At 45.8% G+C, this 12472-nt stretch overlaps 1 long non-coding RNA gene across 1 annotated transcript; it reads right to left on the bottom strand.

Moving 5' to 3' along the window:
• Positions 1-259: 259 nt before the first annotated feature.
• LOC111768575 (uncharacterized) lies at positions 260-12116 on the bottom strand. The gene is made up of 3 exons (XR_002800998.2): positions 12005-12116; positions 11781-11899; positions 260-396 (listed from the first exon to the last, which is right to left on the bottom strand). It is a non-coding gene; the product is annotated as an uncharacterized lncRNA (long non-coding RNA).
• Between the last annotated feature and the right edge of the window lie 356 nt (positions 12117-12472).

The raw sequence follows: 12472 nt of genomic DNA, 5'->3' as shown, positions 1-12472 counted from the left end.
TCAAGCTAAGAAACATAAAGGGTTGTTTTTACTCAATAACAACCTTCTATAAAGCGTTTTCGTGAAGATCGGATATAGTAACAAGAGGAATTGCTTTGTAAACCATAATGTGCTGTTCAAATACCATTTTTGTTTTTAATGATATATTTATATGATCTTTAATTCAACTCCCTTCTGTCCAAAGCGAGGATGATACGCAATCTATCTGCATGTCTCCACGCGATAGATCATCTCAAGGAGCTTGCTTTCCTGTAGCAGACGCGTAGGCGAGCCCTTTCCAAAACATCCACCAGAGGAATCAGAATGGGCATTGTCAAAGCATCCTGGCCTCCTGAGGACATGGCAGTGATACGTCCCGAGTGGCGTGGGCTCTATCCATCCACTGAGGGAGTGGTCCTGAACAGAGAGAGGAAATCGTTACTAGTCTTGTGCTGCCACCACCAACAACAACCAAAAAAGATGGTTCTTCTGATTAAACTAAGGTAGCGACACACTGTCATTCGCTATGTTCTTAATCTTTCCATCCAACCAATCGACTTCTATTAGACCACAGCCTGGCCTATTTTTCTTCAAAATAATTTCTTTTTCACTCCTGCTCTACTCTTATTTGGTGAGGGGGTGGGGGGCGGTGAGGGTTAACTGGGTTCATCTTCACAACATGTTCCAGATGCTTGTTTGCTTAAGTGACTTCCTGGTCTTTCTTCTGTCATTTCTATCTAGAGGTGGAGGGCCTCCCCTCAGCAGGCGGGGTTAATGTTCCTTGCATCCTTGCTAAAAGTGCATAAAGACCATGCTACCCCCAAGGTGGCTGGGAAAATGCCTGATTGCTGTGGGAGGTCACCCAGTGGTTCTGGAGTTTCCAAAACTTCAAGCTGATGCACAACCCAAGGACGAGGGTAAAGAGATATTTGAAGTTAAATATATTGTTTTCGTGATTGTGATTGGAGCAAAAATGAAAATGGCATTTCATCTGTTAAAGAATAATGATTATAAGACAGGCATAATTTCTTCTGAGGTAATTTCTTTCCCTTGAGCTTCATTGGGATAAACAAGACAGAAGGACTATTGTCAGCCTCCTGAGCCCGGTCTCAGGCTTGTTCCTCGGAACTATCATCTCACCAGCACCCCCACTGGCCCTTTGTCCCTGCTTTCACTGTGCCCACGTGGCAATGCTCCACCCCTGAGTGAACACTGCACCCTGTGTTTCTCCTCCTATACTCAGCTCATTCAAGGAGGGTGGAAATATATGGTCCAACAGTTCAGACGGGTGATGCCACAAATTCACGGTCTTCCTCAACTGAGCTTCAGGACTGAGGGTCAGTCTTTCTCTTGTCCAAGTGCTGCACCCTTTTAGTAGAAATTGCACTTCTTCTCAACTCTCCAGAAAGGTGTAATAATTTCCCGTACCCCTCACTTAGAGCATATGGCCCCCTACTTCTACATCTTTTAAAAACCTGAGACTTAACGTGCAAACTTTAAGCTTGTCCACACCTACAAAAACTTTCATCCACTCATCTTCTTGCCTGGAATCTCACAAAAGATGGAAAAGATGATGTTTTTGTTTGTTTGTTTTATTCCTATTGCATTCTTTCCTCTTGAGCTCTTGGTATCATGCCTTCCTATGGCCTTTTGGACTTTGGTTCATCAAATATCTTCTTTTTCTCTTGCCATTACAACTTCTTCCTCTCCATAAGTTCGTTCCTATCAGATACAAACTTTCTCCAATCCCTCCCACTAGAAGAAAAAAACCGTGAAGCATCTTCTAACTCTGTTTTCCCTTCCTTCCTCTAGCTACTTCTACTCTTTCTCAACACAACATCTCAAAGAATCAACATCTTTTGTCTCTCCTTCCTCATCTCACATCTCTTCCTCCCCTCCTTCTTGCCAGATGAGTTGGTCCCTTCCCTGTCCTACCTCGGTGGGCCTCCATATGGTTTTGAAGACAGTTGATCTCTCCCTTCTTCTTCACATTCTCCACTTTCTTAGTCTCCATCACCCCACTCTCTCTTGTTTCACCTTCAGCCTCTCTGATCAGTCCTTCCTGGTTTTATAGGCTGCCTATCCTCTCATGCTTCTTAAACAGTGGTGTCTCCCAGGATTTTATCCTTGATCCTCTTCTTTTCTCACCCTATGTTGTTTCTCTGGACAATCTCATCCACTCTCATGGTTCCATAATCATCATCATACTAGCAACACCCTAATCTGTATTTCTAGCTGGCTCCTCCCAATGAGTTTCACTGTGACATAAACCGTGGTCTACCGGACCTCTCCACCTGGCTGCCCCCAGATTCCTCACACTCAGCTCTTCTGAATAATCTGATCTTACCTTTGTCTTTCCTATACAGGCTTCTTTTATACGTTCTCCCTCTCAGTAGATGGACCACTATTCATCTCATCTCCCAGATGAGAAGCACTGGGAGTGTCCTCAGTTCTTTCTTCTCCTTCACCAACTCCTGTCACATTTGCCACCCAAAGTTCTCAAATCTGCCCCTTCCTTTTAGTCCATACTGGGATTTCCCTGGCTTAGGGAGGCCCTTATCATCTCTCACTGGGACTGCTATACTACCACTAACAAGACTTCTGGCCTCCAGTTTTGTCCTCCTCCTATCAGTGCACTGCACAAAGCCCTGAAGAATCTATCTACATCACAAATATTGCTATGCTATTTTCCATGCTTAAAACTCTTAAAAAATTCCCATTGGCCTATAGAATAAAAATCAGTGGTAAAGGTTTTAGCATCACCTATGTCTCTGGCCTCAGTGCTCACCAAGTCTCATCTTCCACTGCACATCCAGTAACATTGACCCTCTGGTGGTCGTCATCATCATAATCATCATTGCTATTATTCAGTGAGTGTTTACCATGTAGTAGGCACTATGCTAATTTCTTCATATGCGTTGTATCAGGTAGTCCTCACAATAATCTTATCTGGTAGGTACTATCATTTTTCTCATTTATACGCAAGAAAACTGAGTCAGAAAGAGGATAAATAACTTGCCAAAACTTGCATAGCTAGTAAGTGGCAGAGAGAGAATTTCAACCTGGGTAATTAGACTCCAGAACTCACTCTCTTAATTTTATCACACATTTTGTGTTCTCCCTTCTGCCTGCAATGCCCTCTCCCTCCCTTCCTTACCCTTGCCTGCCAGCTTCTGTTTATCCTTAAAGACTTGGCTTAGACAGCAGCAGCTGTAGGTAAACTTCCCTGGACCCTGGGGCTGGATCAGATGCCCAAGTCTTCTCTCCCCCACACCCCTCTTAGGTATTTGGCAATCACTGCATTTTACACATTTTGCTGTAATTATCTCTTAATTATGTGTCTCCCCTATCAGACTGTGTCTTATTCATCTTTGCGTCCCCAGTGCCTAGCACGGTACCTAACTTATACAAATTTCTTGGTACCTATTGAAGGTGTAAATGGTGAAAGCCCGACCATCAGCAGTCTGTTCCTCACTCTGAAAAACAAAGTGACATATTCAAGTGGCAGAAAGATGATGACTAATCCATCTCAGAGAGCTGTGATTTAAAGAATTCTTCTCCTCAGCTAAAAGCACTACAATGCCACATCATTCATGGTCCTGCACGTGCGTGTACCTTCCCCGACCAGCCTAGACCTCCGCCCTGCAAGGAACTGTTGAAAGATTGAGTCAAAGGCAGTGGGGAGAAGTCACATGGCCAGTGGGAGACTCAATAGACTTGCATATTTTTATATAAAGTCCATTATTTCATACTGCAATTAACTCCACAGACCGTATTCAAAGTCCTTCACATCGGTCTACTTTTCTAACTTTACATCCAGTTATTTACCTCCCAGGTCTCTACTTTCCAGCGCTCGCCCTGCCTTTGGCCTGTCAGCCTCCATATTCGTGCTCACGTCGTCTTGCCGGTCTTATCTACCTTCGTCATCCCTGCCAATGCTTCCAAAGCAGCTCAAATGGCACCTTTTATCTATGGCCTTCTCTGTCTCATCAGACCAGAAATGAGCTTCCAATAGTTATTCTCTACATAAACATTTGGAAAGTAATTATGCACCACAATTAATGCTATCCTGTCATGAAGCAGCCTTCTTCCTGGCCCGGATGGATCTCTAAATCAATTGTTGGTCATTCCGGGGATTCCTTTGTCTTTTATCTCCAGGAAAAATGTTAAGTTCTTTGAAAGCAAGAATATGTTTTACACTTTTCTCCCATAGTGCTCAATAAATAGGGAACTGATGATTTTTCTTCTCTTTAAACCCTTGATTCTTCCCAACCTTTCTATCACAACAATCTCCCTCTTATTCTAAGCTCAGAGAGGGGACTTGTTTTAATTTCTCATCTTACCCCAGATCCGCGCTGTCACCAATCCACCTGATCCTTTCCCAATGACATCCGACTGATCTACTTCCCTGTCTGCAGCTCTGCAGCCCTGGACCAGCCCGTCTATGTGATCCAGGGCTTCACAGAGACGATCACGTGGGAGCATCCAGATCCCTCCTCTAGATTCTCCATTCTCCCAAGCCATCTATGCTTCACTCTGTGGCCACTGGTTAAGCAAATCCCCAAATCTCATGTTTTTTGTAACGTTTAGTAGCATTGCAAGGAACAGAGTTAACAGACAACACGTTTACAGAATGCCCATGACTCAGACAATCGGAAAACCCCCAAAACAATGTGGGATATAAATAGTAGCTGCCTTGACTAAAGCCCTCGAGCAATTTTTGAGCTGGAATCAAATCACATGGAACAATTCAAGCACGCTGGCAAGGTGTGATGAAACCGGTTTATTTGTGGTTGAATTTTCCATTCGATATGCTATTCTGTTTTACGAGCCATATAACTTTGTGAAGCAATTGTGGCTAATGTACAGACTCAGGCAGGAGGCGGGAACCCGTGAGTTGGTTACAAAGGGCTGTCACATAGGTGGGTCACCGACGTGGAGAAGTCAGGGGGCATGGGACTCAGGTAGGAGGGGGAGCCGGGGAAAGGTCTTGGATAAGGAGCTGGAGATGGAAACTGTAGCTTTTGGAAATTCTGACTGCTGTGTGAAGGGATAAATAGAAGTGGTCATTTTCTGGCCAAAATTTAATATTATCTCATCATGGAACAAAATCACACGTATCCCAGGTCAGCCCACTACCTCCTTTACAGGTCATCACCTTGCACAATGTCAACCTGCTGTATAGTAAAATAATAATCTTAGTGAGTGCTCACCGAGTGCTATTTGTTTTGAGAGCTTTGTAATATTAACTCATTTAAACCCCTCACCAACCCCCTGATGTGGTACAAATGAGGAAACTGAGGCTGAGAAGGTTTGCGTTTCTAGCCCAGGGTCACACAGCAGCAAGTAGCAGTGCCAGGATTTGGACCCTGGCAGCCTGATGCCCACCCCCATGGCTTCCTCTCTGGTATCAGAGTACTTGTACAGAGCTTTCTAAGTTCTGAGTACCGTTGTGAGCGTTTTATATGTACTAACTCTTAAACCTCACAATCCCATAGAAGAAGAACTATTTTTGTCCCCAATACACAGATGAGGAAACAGAGGCCCACACAGATTATGTGACTTGCCCAAGCCCACAAGGCTGGAGAGGGCAGGGCTTAAGTGGAAAGGCAGGCCCTCTGGTCCTGAGGCTCCACTCTTGAGCACTATGTTGTAGGACCCCACTCATCAGCCACAAGGGGCAGAGAAAAGGCCACATGGCAGGGCTGCCAGGAGCTACTAGGCATAAGGCATTAGCACAGAGCCTGGCATGGGAGGTCCCCACCCCACACACATGCCCCATGCTCCTCTGAAGACTTCCACATGGCCTCGGCCCTCTCTGTCTTTTCTGATGTGAGACATCCCGGTGCCCTTTTCTCTGGCTGAAGGCCTCGGGCAGCCCAGGTGGCAGCGCTCGGCTCCTGAGGTCAGTTTCACTTCCCACACCACGTGTAAGCTGGACTATTATCAGGTGGCTACGAGGTGTGGTTTTGTTAGAAAGGGACTCAGCAAGGCTCGCGTCCTTGTGAGACCTAATCCCTGAGTCTGCAAAGGCTGAGCAGCCAGCCCTGCTTGTTCTAAGGGCTCTCCCCATGCTTCTCATGTTGTCTGTTAAGCCCTGTTTTTAGCTTATCTGCCTGCTGGTTCTCAGCTAATAAATTGGAATTGATTTGGCAACTTCATAAACAAGGAGAGTCTCAATACTGTTTAAAAACTGGGAGGTGGTAAGGTGGAGGGTAATGGGGGGCTGTAGATGCCCTGTTTCTGCACATCGTCTAGGGACGCTTAGCCCAAAGAGGTAGTCAGGAGAAGGGTGCATAGTATTTGGCCTGGAAACTCAAAGTCCTGGCCCCCTGCTCTGGGGACAAAGGTGGCAGAATCTCCAAACACTAGTTCTAAATTGTTTGCATTTGATATAAGAAAAAAGAATAGATTAGCATAGCACTGTGAATAGACAAAAGATGGGGAACGTGGTGCTTTCAGATTACGTTGTGCAATATAAATTTAGTCGGGGAAAGAATCGAGGATGTCAAGTTCAGAGCGTAAAGCCTGGCCTCTGGAGCCTGGTCGCCTGGGTTCCTGCCCCAGTTCTGCCACTAATCATCAGCCCTGTGGCCTTGGGCAAGAAAGGAGCATCTCTGAACTCAGCACCCAGCCCTGCAAAATGGGGCTGTCATGACTGTGCCCTCCCCACTGGGGGACTGGGAGAGTTACATTGGTTATCATTTGTGAAGCACAAGGCATGTCTGCTACACCAAACTCCCAGTAAGGGTTAGCGATCACCGTCACCTGTGAATAACAGGACGGGAACCGTGCTAGGACATGCGGTTGTGGAAAAGGAAGCTCTGGAGGCTCTGGAGAGAACACAAGCTTCGCTCGCTCGCTCGCTACACTGCCTCTCCCGATACTCTTCATGACGCCTAGCTGTTAACTGGCACTTACCTGTTGACCGGCAAGAACAGGCCACGATTACAGGGGGTTTGTAATACTATCCTTTATCTTTCATGGATGTTGAAGTGTTTTCATAATAAGATGTCTTTAAAATACTAAGAGTTTGTGATGGGTTATTTTTTGTTTGAAATGTATTATCCTCTTTCTGGAAATGTATTTTTTTTAATTCATGTATTAAGCTTAATAAACTAGAAACGGAAGTGGGGAAATAAGAAGAAAGTGGAAACAGTTGACAGTGACTTATGAAAACTCTAGAGCAAGACCAACCTGGGTCCACATCCCAGCTGGACCACCAGGGTTTTGGTGTCTTTGGGCAATTTACTAACTCTCTGCTATGTTTCTTTTCTTCATGAAGTGTCATGAAGAATCCTGCCGCCAGGGTTGCAATAAGGCATAAAGGAGATGACGCATGTCATTCCCAAACCAGCCCACAGTAGGCACGCAACAGATGTGAACTCTTTCCTTCATGCACCAGTGGCATATAGAGGTGGGGAGTGAGTGGAGAGGGGGTGAGGTGGGGGAGAAAAAACTCCAAGGCTGAGAAGAGGAGTTTTGTGGATTGGATGAGAAATTGGCTTTGCAGCCTCTGTTGAAACAGGCTCAAAGCTAAATTGTGAAGTTGGAGTAAGTAAAGTCTGGGCCGCTTTTGCTCCTTGGCCAGTGGCCTCGGGCCCTCCCTAACTCGTGGACCTCAGAGGAGAGAGGGAGACTAACTGAGTCATACAGATAGACAAATATCAGGCTTTAAACATAAGGACTTCTAAGAAATTGGCATTTTAACTATTGAAAAGCCTTAAGTCAAAAGAACAAAATGCCAATAATTGAATTTCAGCAGGCAATGTAGAGGAGGGATTTTGTTTTTTGGGGTTTTTAGGGGAGTGGAGAGAGAAGAGGAAAGGGCTTTCTGGTATCACTGAAATCATGGCACATAAATGCCAACTTCCTTTTATTCCAGCAAAGTCAGCTGGGTGAATGACGGGAAAATGGTAAGCTCTCCCAGTGCACTGCTCGCTCTCAGGAGCTGACTCTGCTGGACAGTGGGGGATCCTGAACTGTCACAGCCCAGCAAGAAATGGAGCAGGAGCTTCAGGGAAATCTACAGGTGCAGGACACTGTGCACAGAAGGACAGTGGCACCAGGGACCTGAGGACAGGAGGAGGGAGAAAGGGAAATGGTCTAAAGGTGCCGGGTAACATAGGAGTTTAATGCATATCATCTCACTTAACCCTCACCACAACAATAGGAGGAAGATAATATTAGCTCTGTTGTACACATGGGAAATGAGGCTCAGCATAGGCCAGGTGACACGCCCAACGTCACGCAGCTAGCGATCGGCAGAGCCAGGATTCAAACCCAGGTCTACCTAGCACCAAAGTGCCACACTAGACTGTGTATCTGGAAACTAAGAGGAGAACCGGGAATTTCCCTCTATCTCCATGACGACCAAATGGACCCCAGAGAGCACAATAACTCTGGTGCGTGTGTCCTGTGTGGCCACCTGCCCCTGTGAGTGCCGGCTGCCCACAGAGCCACCCTTGTTCTGACTCAGTGCTCTTCCTGGTCCCTGTGTCTGGGGAGGCAAGAGGGCAAGGGCCAGCGCCCTAACTCTTGCTGCCGTCCTTCCTCTATAATTCTGTTTTCAGACAATTGGCTTTGACTATCCCAGCAGACCTTTCTCCCTGGGAGGCCATGTTCTGGCCTGTTCTGGCTGACGGCCCGCCTGGCCTCGCCAGCTGTCTGCAGGAAGGCCGATGTTTCATGTCCTTCCTGCCTGCTCTCTCCTCCTCCCACCTCCCAGCACTGTGGGGCCCAGGCATCTTGCCTGCTGTGCCTGCTGGACCGTTTTCCACTTCCTTCCCCAGAGCTTGGTTTGCTCTCTAGGTAAAAACACAGAGGGCTGCTTCTTACAGGCAATTGTAGGATACTGTTCTTGAGTGACTGGGGAGGAAGAGGGAGAGGCTGATGATAATAAAAGCAAGCACAGACCAAGCAGCCCAACCCAACCCAGACCCTGAGAAATGCATGAATGTGCAAATATTTCTTTGGGGTACTTTGCATGGGGCTTTGCGATAAATAGTCCACGGTCATTTATCCTGGGACATGGATTGTCTGAACCAAAAAGTGATCAGGACAAGGGGATAGAGCCATTTCCTCATCTTAGAGCTCTGGGTGCCTGAAGTTAGAGCTGAGGGGAAACCTGATAGGAGAAGGGGAAGTTCTGGGTGAAGGGGCAAACCACTGGGATGCAGGTTAGGAAGCAGAAATACCACCTAAACTTTATTTTTCTCCCCACAGGAAGTGGCAGCAGCCAAAGCAGTTTGGGAGCCTCCAGCCTCACTAGAAGATAGTGACCCCCTGGGGCCACACCCAAGTTTATACTAATGAGGTGACTTATGGTGGGCCACTAGATTGTTTCAGAATGGAGGCTGGCCATGCCAGAAAACCAACTATGTGACTAGAGGGTTGGAGCTTTGAGCCACACGATATCAGCCCAAACTTCTGACCTCTGTGGAGGGGAGGAAAGCTGGAGATTGAATTCAAACAAGAAGTTAAGGTTTCATTCTATCATGCCTACATAATGAAACCCCAGTAAACCCTCTGGACACTGAGGCTCAGGTGAGCTTCCCGGTTGGTGAACACAGCAATATGCTAGGAGGGTGATATATCCAGATTCTACAGAGACAGGACATGGGAGCTCTGTTTTAGGGATCCTCCCAGACCTTGCCCTATGGGTCTCTTCTTCTGGCTGGTTCTTATTTGCATCCTTTATAATAAAATAGTAAGTATAGTGCTTTCCTGAGTTCTGTGAGTTGTTCTAGCGAATTACCAAAACTGAGGGGGTCATGGGAATCCCCAAATTTGTCACCAGTTCTTCAAAAGTATGGGTGGCCTGGGGGACTCTGGAACATGTGGCTGGTGTCTAAAGTGAAGGGAGTCTCTGGAGAACAGTGCCCTTTGCCTGTGAAGTCTGTGCTAACTCTGGGGAGTTGGTGTCAGTTGCATTGCAGCATATTTTTGAATGAGGGGATGAATCTCCTACAATCCAGTGAGGGAGGTAAAAGCAAATTCTCTTTCCTCTCCTTGCTACTACCCTCTCTAAGAGGAAGCCAAGTGGCTTTCCTGTCAGTTATCTCTGTGGGTAAAGCAGAGACTAAAGTGCTGGATCTGGAGCTCATTCTCATATGAAGCTTGAGGATGCATTTACATGGTGCCACTGAATTGACATTTTTGGAGTCAAATCAGCTATTTTGGCTGATATAACAAGCTAGTGCTGAGGAGTGAATTGATTACTGAATAATCAAACTCATCTGGTGTCTTTAAAATGGAGATAATTTCACATAGTTCAGACACAGCCCAATTATTTTGTTGTTAAGAAAAGTGAATTGGCTTAGCCCTTTGCAATTCGATCGGTTGCTTGGCAATCAACTTGCCAATAGTTTTTGTCTCCCCATTTTTCTCTCTGATTTTAATTGTAGCATTGGAATGAAAGGGTGGTCCACCCATCTGCTGCCTTGCATTTGAGGCTTAATTTAAAAAGTCAATCCTTAGCCTGTTTTTTTTTTTTTAATTCCCAAACTAAAGGAATCCAACTATTATTTTACACCCCTTTTATTTCTTTCCTTTCACCTTGCATCCCCCCATCTTCTCCAGTATCTTTTTCTTTTCTTTTCTTCTTCTTTTATTAAAAAATATGGAAACAAAACAAAACTAAATAAAATAATGATTTAGCCAATGCTGAGAAGAATACAAAACTCTATCATCTCCTATACGTCATATTCTAACTTCACATTATTGTACATATTCAGCAATGCTTGTGTTTCGCCATGACCCCCAGATGTTTGTATTTCATGCTTACTTGGATTTCCAAGCCTCCCTTCTCCCCATCTGTCTCCCTCCTCACCATTTTTGCACCTGTGTAAAATTTACTATATGGCATTGGTTCCAGCAACATTATATTTCGTCTTGCGTCGTTTATCAAGGCCACTTCAAAATTTTTTCTGTATTTTAAGGGCTTAGTAACAATATCCCAATTAATGGCATTATCTGAGTGATTAGAACTATTGCTTTTCTCTTTAATTGGGAGCTTTTTAACTCTTGGCTGCTTGTAGTAAAGATGGTTAGATCACATCCATGGCCTTTTCTAAGAGGTACTGTTCTACCCATAGCCCCTGCTGAAATGGAAGCCCTACATATGTCCCTATTACTTCTGTCCTTATCTGACTGGATGATACCTGTTTCAAAGGCTGCCTATCCAGGCTTATCACATGACCTGTTGTACAAAGCTGAGCTCAAACAACTGATGTCAAATGGCGTCCACTGGGCCAATCAGATCCTCACTCACAGGACTTTGAATTGGGGAAGACACAGAGACTCAGGATGTTTGCCGTGGGGGCTGAGGTTCGCTGGGTAAGGCCATAGTAGCCTTGAGCCAGGCAAAGTTAAGAGCAAGGCAAAATTGTGAGGAGGTAGAAACTAGGATTAAACAGAAGACATAATGTAGAAGAGTTGTATTCAGTCACGGGTGGTAGGAGAAGAAGCTAAAGTATACATATAGACAGCAGCAGAAACTAAGGGTTGGCCAAGTCGCTTAATAGCAGACCGTAAAGATCCACCACCCCCAAGTGCCAAGGTCCCAAGAGCTATACTGCTCTAATCTCTGTGTGGACTAATCATACTGTGGTTTCTTACAGGAGAACTGCTCTTTCATTCCCCGTCGTTTCTTGCAATAACCCTGGCCCCTCTCTTTACATGACCCAGCCATCATGGGTCATGGTTCCTTGTAACTCAAGGGCCTACATCCATTGTACCCACCTGTGCCCAGGTAGTAGAGAAACTGACAGGGAGCATTGCCAAGGGGTTATGCCACTTACTGGTTGCTGTGGTTCCACTGTGGTGCTCAGCTCACTTTTCCTCACTGTACCCCTTCAGCATGGACCAGACACTTGGTCAAGAAGCCCCTCTCCCAGGATTGGTTCTCCAGCAAGAATGCCTGAAGGATTCACGGCAAAAACAAACAAATAAAAACACTTACAGATCATACACATTGCATTCCCTTGTCTACCTGAAAGGACTTGATTGGTCTGGCTGCACCTACTTGTTGACCTCCAGGAGACCTTTCTGTTATGCATGAAATCCACCCTCTGCTCTGTGACTCCTGGTTTCTAAGTGATTCACGGGTGTGCGGTAGCAGTGGTACTGTCCCAACCCTGAGAGAAAGTGGTGACAGAAAAATCTGAGTGACACCCTGTTCTTTCTATTATTCCTCAGCCTTTGCTTTTCCTGCCAGACAGCAATGCTTTGGGTGTAATCTGAGCTATAAAATGAGAAGAAGGTAAATATTTATGAGCTCTGCCCCACTGGGCATCTTCAGGGAAAAAAGAGGTCAATATTTCACCTCCAAAGAGTCAAAAGTAAAGATCACTTGAACTGAGGGGCTGGCCTGGTGGCATAGTGGTTAAGTTCATGCGTTCCACTTCAGCAGCCCAGGGTTCGCAGGTTTAGATCCTGGGTGCAGACCTAGCACCGCGCATCAAGCCACGCTGTGGTGGCATCCCACATACAA

The sequence above is a fragment of the Equus caballus genome, chromosome 17 (assembly GCF_041296265.1).
Source record: "Equus caballus isolate H_3958 breed thoroughbred chromosome 17, TB-T2T, whole genome shotgun sequence".
Classification (NCBI taxonomy): Eukaryota; Metazoa; Chordata; class Mammalia; order Perissodactyla; family Equidae; genus Equus; species Equus caballus.
The sequence above is the reverse complement of the archived record's forward strand: the minus strand, read 5'-3'. Positions and strand labels throughout refer to the sequence as shown.